General features: G+C 38.3%; 1 protein-coding gene across 7 annotated transcripts in view; it reads left to right on the forward strand.

Annotated features, from left to right (window-relative positions):
- Anks1b (ankyrin repeat and sterile alpha motif domain containing 1B) overlaps nucleotides 1-8,806 on the forward strand; it is a 1,082,674-nt gene that overhangs the window by 114,686 nt on the left and 959,182 nt on the right. The window lies entirely within an intron of this gene.

Genomic DNA, 8,806 nt, shown 5'->3' on the forward strand with positions numbered 1-8,806 from the left:
TATAGGATTGGTAAAGATCTTTTCCCAATTCGTTGGTTGCCATTTTGTCCTATTGACAGTGTCTTTTGTCATGGCATCTCTTGATAGCAATAGAAAAGTACTAAGACATTGGCTACGATTTTAACTTCTTTCTTTGATCTATATTATTAGCAACAAGGTTTCTAACTTTGGTGTTCGTATACCTCAAGGAAAAACTAAGACTTAATGCACAAAGTAAGACTATTGTTGTGGAAAGGAATGAGAAAGAAAGAAAATACTCAATAGTAAATAAGGAAATCTGCTACCAGGAAGTAGAAATAATAGGCAATGAGATTCAAACAGGAAAAGTAGATTACCTGGGATTATAGCTTTTAATGGCTTTTACCTACTCGGTGCTAGGCCCTGGGTTCAGTCCCTAGCACTTTAAGAAAATCAAGTGGATAGTCAATATCAGAGGCTTATCTTTGGCTTTAAGAAGCTGACAGGAGACAAATGATGGAGAAAACTAAAGGAGGGAAAATACCAAATAAGTTATAAAAGAAAATATTACCATGACCTGGATACATGTCTTTCAATTTTTTAAACGTCTTAATACAGTGGGAATTATATAATTCTGTAACATACTCTTGTCCATCTCTTTTGGCCCTTTCTAATAATATCTGCTTTTCCTCAACTTTTTGTAAAAACTTATACTGGAGGTTGGAAAGTAAGCAACTTACTATTCATAGTTTCCATGGTCTGTGACAGAGCGCTGCTCCATAAAATGTGAGCAGAAATTGCTGGAGGAATTACTCACGAGGAGAAACTTTGTTTTCTAATAGAGATAGATCCTTTATGATCCTCTTCTTTATAATCCTGTTTGTCTAGAAAACTAACAAGATGTCACAGACACACTAGCCATTTTGTAGCAGGAATTATGGAGTTCTCAGCTCTGATACTCTGAACTGGAGAATCGACATTAGCAGGCAAGGACCACTGGGTTTCATGCTACAGAAAGCCCTGTTTGGCTGAGCTACTGTATGCTGCCTTTTTAAATCTCTAAATAAATATAGTTTTAACTCATACTTACAAAGTGTAGACATGTATACACACACACACACACACACGCATATACACACTACTACTACTATTACAAAATCATGTATAAAATGTAGACTAAGAGTGATGCCAGATTTTTTAAAGTAGAAGATAATAGGGTAGTGACTGAACAGTTCTGAAAGAGTAATTTTCAACCTTGAATTTTTTTTTTTACATTGTCAAAATACAGTAAGGTGTGATTGACATAGATATGTAAAATGTTTGAATATTATCTCTAACACACCTTCTTGTGAAGGTAGCGGGGTAGTGTCTACCAAAGTGGAGGTATGAAACAAGAAATAGGAAGGCACAGAATCTAGGAAAGATGGGCTGTCTTATGGATGAGAGGTCGTAGGAAAAGTCTAAAAGGCCAGTGACACTGAGGATAGGAGCAGACTTCTAGGAAACATTAGTACAGGAAGACCATAAAGTCCCTAAATTTGATTATAATAATACTAAGAAATCCACCTGCCTCTGCCTCCCAAGTGCTGGGATTAAAGGCGTGTGCCACTGCTGTCACTGCCCAGCTCTAGGTCTGATTTCTAGGGCACTCATAATGAAACACACAACGAGCCACAGTGGCACAGCTGCATCATCCTGGTACTACCTGAAAAACTAAAAGAACACTCCTTTTAATATTTGATCCATTCCAGCTCTTATACAATTTGCAATATCTGGTGGCTTTGGTTTTATTTATTTTTTTGAGACTGTGTTGGATGTTGCCCAGGTTAGCCTCAAACTTACCATATAATTGAGGATGACCTTGGGTTCCTGACCCTTCTATCTGTACTCCCCAAGTGCTAGGATTGCATATGTGTTCCACTTCATCTGATGTGTCTTCAGTCTCCTTTCTCTAAAATGTTTTCCCTATAGACAGTATGCTTTCAGAGGGTAAGTCATGCCCGTCTTACTTAGCATTGTTCCTCAGTATTTGTTAGAGAGCCTGACCAGTGTGGACACGCAGTGTGGACACGCAGTGTGGAATATATATCCCCTGGAGATTATTCTCTGGCTATCCGGGAAAAATCCAGTTGTTCCAGACATTTTGGAAAAACACATTTAAGTCAAAATCAGGTGCCTGGGTCTTTGCATATAGTCCCTGTCAGCTGTTACATAACATTCACTCCCTGTATTCTTAGCGTGCTTTCCATTTCCTGTGTACTCAGGGCTATTTCACTTTAATTACCTCTTCAAAATTTTTCTCTTTCATGAGGCCTTTCTCAGTTAATCTTTTCTTCTGAGCCTCAGCAACTTCGAGTAGAGAGCAGTGGTTTATGTAAGAAAGGCATTTTTTTTTTTTTATCTCTCCAGTGTTAAACTGTAATGATTTGGGGCCCAGTTTTTGTGCCTGGATAAAGCACTCTATACATTTTAATGAGTTTCTAATCTGAATGATTCAAATCTACAAGCTGGCTTTCCTTTGAATATATGCAAGTGAAAAAGTTAAGGACTTGGCAAAAATTATGTTAGATTTTGCCAAATCCAACTGTTTGAAATGCAATTTAAATGTTTAGCCAAATCGCAGACATCACTGTGTTTATTCCCTTTTGACCAGAAGCTGCCATTTGCCAAGAGATTGAATGAAAGTATATATCTAAGCTACTTGCTGTCTTCATAAAGCACCCCCAGCCTTTAACTAGTCTTTTATGTAGCAGCTTCTTATAGCAACTGTTAGCTATTCATTGTCATGTCACCCTCCGATTCTTTCCTTCCCTCTGCCTTTACCCCAGGTTTTAGTTTTATAGACTGACTTAGGAGAACACGACAGGTCAGGAATAGATCTAACTCTGCATGTGTTCTTACGGCGTGTTTCAAAGTAGATACACGTCAACTATTGCTGTGTACTAGGCAGTGTGACAAATGTTTTACATGTATTTTAATCTTCAAACCAATCCTGTGATGTTAGTTTTATTTTTCCCATTTTACTCCAAAGGAAATTGGAAACTGGTTTGAGAAATAAGCAGTTTATCCTGTTATAAAACTCCCATGTTAAGAACCAACTCTTGAGATTAAGACTGTCTGGAGCAGTGCATCCTTACTTGTCCCCCAAAAATGTCTGAGAATGCTGGCAGGATGATATTTATATCATTTGAGTTATAGACCATTTGAACTAAGATTTCCTATGTAGTTGACGTTATTAGCTATTTTTCTTGCTCTCAACTATGCATCTTATCTGTGATAAAAACTAATATTTTATTAATAAGAAGTAGAAAGTTCTTATATATACTGAATCAGAAACTAAGGCTTTTATAAAAATTTGACAAGATTTGGTAAGAAACTAAATTTCAAACAAAATTTAGTAGGGAAAGAAAGAGAGAGAGAGAGAGAGAGAGAGAAAGAGAGGGAGAGGGAGAGAGAAAGATAGAGAGATGCAGTTGGGTAGAGATATGGAGGGAATTTGGGAGGAACTAGGGGAAAACATCAAAATATATTGTGTGAAAAATATAAATAAAAATAATTTAGATATGAAAATATTAGGTATATTGTACATGTCCCTCAAAACAATTGCAGAAGTATTGAATTGGCGAGATATAGTATGGTAATTTGTTAGGCTTTGAAGCTTGGACAATTTTATTGTGAAAACTCAGTGGTAATGTGGATTTGTTTGAGCTTTGGCTGCATTAAAAGATTATATGATCTTAGAATTAGGTGAAAAAATATAGTTTTCAAGTTATGTTTTCTGGTTAGATTGTATGTGGTTTAGGAAGTGTTTCAAAAGTTATATGGACATATTTGAGTAGTTGTAGACCAGGAGATACCCAGGTGTATGTATTGGATATTGGATTCTTAGAACCTAACTATTGTTCAAATTTCACTGAAAACACATAAATGAGAGGGGGAAGGGGGATGAGGGGAGAAAGTATGGCATATTTTAAGGATTTAGCTCACATTCTTTATGGAGACTTGGCAAGCAAAAAAATCTGTAAAACATAAAAGGAGACAGAGCTCACAGAAGAACTCTGGGAAGGTATACCATGGCAACACTCTTGCTTCTTTCTAGGGCAACCGTCTACCAAGACCTTCATCTGCCTAGAGCAGGCCTATCCACATTGCAGGAGGTACTCTGTTTTATGTAAGTCTGAGGCCTCACATGCCAATTTCATCTTGAAAGAACCATCACAGAAACATCTAGAGTTTTTAAACCAGATGTCTGAGCACAGTGCTGTAGTCTAGTGGTTGTTGACCTTCCTAATGCTGTGACCCTTTAATATACAGTTCCTCATGTTGTGATGACTCTCAGCCATAAAATGGTTTCACTCCTATTTCATAACTGTAGTTTTGCTGCTACTGTTGTGAATCATAATGTAAGTATCTGATATGTAGGATACCAGATATGTAACCCTTGTGAATGGATCATTTGATTCCCAAAGGGGTTGTGACCCACAAGTTAAGAACCCCTGCCCTAGTCAAACTGACTCATAATATAAACTATTAGAATAGCAGACATGTAATAGATGCTTCTTGAATGTATGTGATGATTTAAAATAAAATCTGTAGATAGATGAAGGAAACAGTTATGTCTAACTGGAGAAAACACAATAAAATAATGATGATCTTTAATATCTGAATTTGGAAATACTAAATAGAACCCCAGGTAGGACATGAATCTTCATGCAGAAATGATATAGGTGGATAGATTAGCTATGAAGGAGAGCTCTCTTCAGTCCTTTGCATAATATCACCACTTAGGAACTTTCCAGACACAAAATCAACATATTCACCTCTTAAATAAATTGAATCCAAGGACTTCTGGGGTACATTAGAAATAGTCATCTCTGTGTGATGGCCATTAATGAAAAGTCGGGATGTTAAATGATTGACTTTATTTAAAAGAGAGGAAGAACATCATAAACATAAAAGAAGTGACGTGACTTCTGTCTTAGTTAGGGTTTACAATGCTGTGAAGAGACAACATGACCAAGGCATCTCTTATAAAGACAAACATTTAGTTGGCACTTGCTTATAGTTTCAGAGATTCAGCCCATTATCATCATGACAGGAAGCATGGGCAGCATGCAGGCAGATATGGTGCTGGAGGAGACAGAAGTTCTGCATCTTCATCTGAAGGCATCTGCAGGCAGCCAGGGGAGGGGCTGTCTCCCTCACTGTGCAGAACCTGAGCATAGGAGGCCTCAAAGCCCACCTTAGTTTTCAAACCAAAGTTGGAGTTTGACTTCTTGTATGTTGATTATTAACCCTCTGTCAGATGTGGGGTTAGTGAAGATCTGTTCCCACTCTGTAGGATACCATTTTGTCCTGTTGGCAGTGGCCTTTGCCTTGAGAAGCTTTGCAATTTCATGAGGTCCCGTTTGTCAATTTCTGATCTTAGGCCTGAGCCATTGGTGACTTGTTCAGGAAATTGTCTCCAGTATCAATTCATTGAAGGTGCTTTCCTAATTTCCTTTCTATTATGTTTAGTGTATCTAGTGTCATGTTGAGGTCCTTGATCCACTTGGACTTGAGTTTTGTGTAGGATGATAAATATGGGTCTTTTCTTTTCTTTTTCTTTTTCTTTTTCTTTTTTTTTTTTTTTTTTTTTTTTTTTTGGTTTTTCGAGACAGGGTTTCTCTGTGTAGCCCTGGCTGTCCTGGAGCTCACTCTGTAGACCAGGCTGGCCTTGAACTCAGAAATCTACCTGCCTCTGCCTCCCAAGTGCTGGGATTAAAGGTGTGTGCCACCACTGCCCAGCGGGGTCTATTTTCATTCTTCTACATGTAGACATCCAGTTAGACCTGCACCATTTGTTGAAGAAGCTTTCTCTTTTCCATTGTATGGTTTTAGCTTCTTTGTTGAAAATGCAGTGTCCATAAGTGTAAAAACTCTTTTAATTTCTTTATTTCTTCCTTGACCAAGTTATCATTGAGTAAAGTGTTGTTCAGCTTCCATGTTTATGTGGGCTTTCTGTTGTTTTTGTTGTTATTGAATACCAGCTTTAGTCCATGGTGAACTGATAGAATTCATGGGATTATTTCAGTATTCTTGTATCTGTTGAGGCCTGTTTTGCGATCGATTATATGGTCAATTTTTGGAGAACATACCATGAGCAATTTTTGGAGAACATACCATGAGGTGCTGAGAAGAAGGTATATTCTTTTGTTTTATGATGAAATGTTCTGTAGATATGTGTTAAATTCATTTGGTTCATAACTTCTGTTAATGTCACTGTGTCTCTGTTTAGTTTCTATTTCCATGATCTGTCCATTGCTGAGAGTGGAGTGTGGAAGTCTCCCACTATTATTGTGTGTGGTGCAATGTATGCTTTGAGCTTTAGTAAGGTTTCTTTTATGAATATGGGTGCCCTTGCATTTGGAGCATAGATGTTCATAATTTAGAGTTCATCTTGGTAGATTTTTCCTTTGACCAGTATGAAGTGTCTCTCATCTTTTTTGATAACTTTAGGTTGAAAGTTGATTTTATCCGATATTAGAATGTCTACTCCAGCTTGTTTCTTGGAACCATTTGCTTGGAAATTTTTTTTCCAGCCTTTTACTCTGAGGTAGTGCTTGTCTTTGTCACTGAAGTGCATTTCCTGTATGAATTTCCTGTATGCAAAATGCTGGGTCCTGTTTACGTATCCAGTCTATTAGTCTGTGTCTTTTTATTGGGGAATTGAGTCCATTGACGTTAAGAGATACTAAGGAAAAGTGATTGTTGCTTCCTGTTATTTTTGTTGTTAGAGGTGGAATTATGTTTGTGTGGCTATTTTCTTTTGGGTTTGTTGAAAGATTACTTTCTTGCTTTTTCTAGTTTCCCTCCTTGTGCTGGACTTTTGTGTTTACTATCCTTTGTACGGCTGGGTTTGTGGAAAGACATTGTGTAAATTTGTTTTTGTTATGGAATATCTCATTTTTTCCATTGATGGTAATTCAGAGTTTTGCTTGGTATAGTAACCTGGGCTGGCATTTGTGTTCTCATAGAGTCTGTATGACATCTGCCCAGGATCTTCTAGCTTTCATAGTCTCTGGTGAAAAGTCTGGTATAATTCTGATAGGTTTGCCTTTATATGTCACTTGGCCTTTTTCCCCGTGTGGAAGGAATTTCTTTTCTGGTCCAATCTATTTGGAGTTTGATAGGCTTCTTGTATGTTCATGGGCATCTCTTTCTTTAGGTTAGGGAAGTTTTCCTCTATAATTTTGTTGAAGCTATTTACTAGCCCTTTAAGTTGGGAATCTTCACTCTCTTCTATAACTATTATCATTAGGTTTGGTCTTCTCCTTGTCCTGGATTTCCTGGATGTTTTGGGTTAGGAGCTTTTTGCATTTTCTTTGACTGTTGTGTCAATGTTTTCTATGGTATCTTCTGCCCCTGAGATTCTCTCTTCTATCCTTTGTGTTCTGTTGGTGATGCTTGCCTCTATGACTCCTGATCTTTCCTAGGTTTTCTATATCCAGGGTTGTCTCCCTTTGTGATTTCTTTATTGTTTCTATTTCCATTTTTCTATCTTGGATGGTTTTGTTCATTTCCTTCGCCTGTTTGGTTGTGTTTTCCTGTAATTCTTTAAGGGATTTTTGTGTTTCCTCTTTAAGGGCTTATACCTGTTTACCTGTGTTCTCCTGTATTTCTTTAAGGGAGTTGTTTATGTCCTTCTTAAAGTCCTCAGTCATCATCATGAGGTTTGATTTTAAATCAGAGTCTTGCTTTTCTGATGTGTTGGGGTATCCAGGGCTCACTGTAGTGGGAGAACTGGGTTCTAATGATGCCAAATAGCCTTGGTTTCTGTTGGTTATGGTCTTGCACTTCTTTTACCATCTGGTTATCTCTGGTGTTAGTTGGTCTTTCTGTCTCTGTCTGTGGCTTGTCCTTCCTGTAAGCTTTTGTGTCAGCACTCCTGGGACACCAGTTTTCTCAGGAAGGAATTTGGGTATGGAGAGCTGTGGCACAGGGTCAGCTCCGAGCACAGATGGAAACCTGTGTCCTGATGGCTTTGGGCAGGTCCCTCTTGGACTAGGAATTTGAGCAGAAGTGGTGGTCTCACCTGTGCTCTCAGGTGTGTCAGCACTCCTGGGAGACCAAGTCTCTCCCAGTGGGACTTGGGTATGGAGATCTGTGGCACAATGTCACCTCCAAGCACAGATGGAGACCGGAAGGATCCTGTCCCAGGTGGCTCCTCAGTTCCTGTGTCCTGAGGACTCTGGGAGGGTCTCTTGGAGCAGAAGCGGTGGTTTTACCTGTGCTCACAGGTGTGTCATCACTCCTGGGAACTACCTCCCTCCCAGCGGGATTTGGTTACAGAGAGCTGTGGCACAGGGTCAGTTTCAGGTGCAGATCACCAGTTTTCATTCAGTATAATGTTCGATTTCCATAAGTTTCTAGGCTCTCTGTTGTTGAAATATAGCTTTAATCAGTGGGGATAGGGTCACCACTTTTAATCATCTGAGAGGATAATAGGGGGGTATTTTAATTTTCTTGTATCTGTTGAGACTTGTTTTGTGACCATTTGTGTGGTCAATTTTTGAAAAAGTTCCATGAGGTGCTGAGAAAGTATATATTATGTGAGTTTTAGTGAAATGTTGTATAATATCTACTAGGTACATTTGTTTTATTAATAGATATTAAGGAAAAGTAGTTGTTGCTTCCTGTTATTTTTGTAGTTAGAGCTGGCATGCCATTCATGTGTCTATCTTCTTTTAGTTTTGTTGGAAGATTACATTTTTGCTTTTCCAGGGATGTAGTTAGTTCCATTCTTGTGTTGGAGTTTTCCATTTATTACTCTTTGAAGGGCTGGATTTGTGGAGCTATATTGTGTGAA

Source organism: Mastomys coucha, unplaced genomic scaffold (assembly GCF_008632895.1).
Source record: "Mastomys coucha isolate ucsf_1 unplaced genomic scaffold, UCSF_Mcou_1 pScaffold4, whole genome shotgun sequence".
Lineage (NCBI taxonomy): Eukaryota > Metazoa > Chordata > Mammalia > Rodentia > Muridae > Mastomys > Mastomys coucha.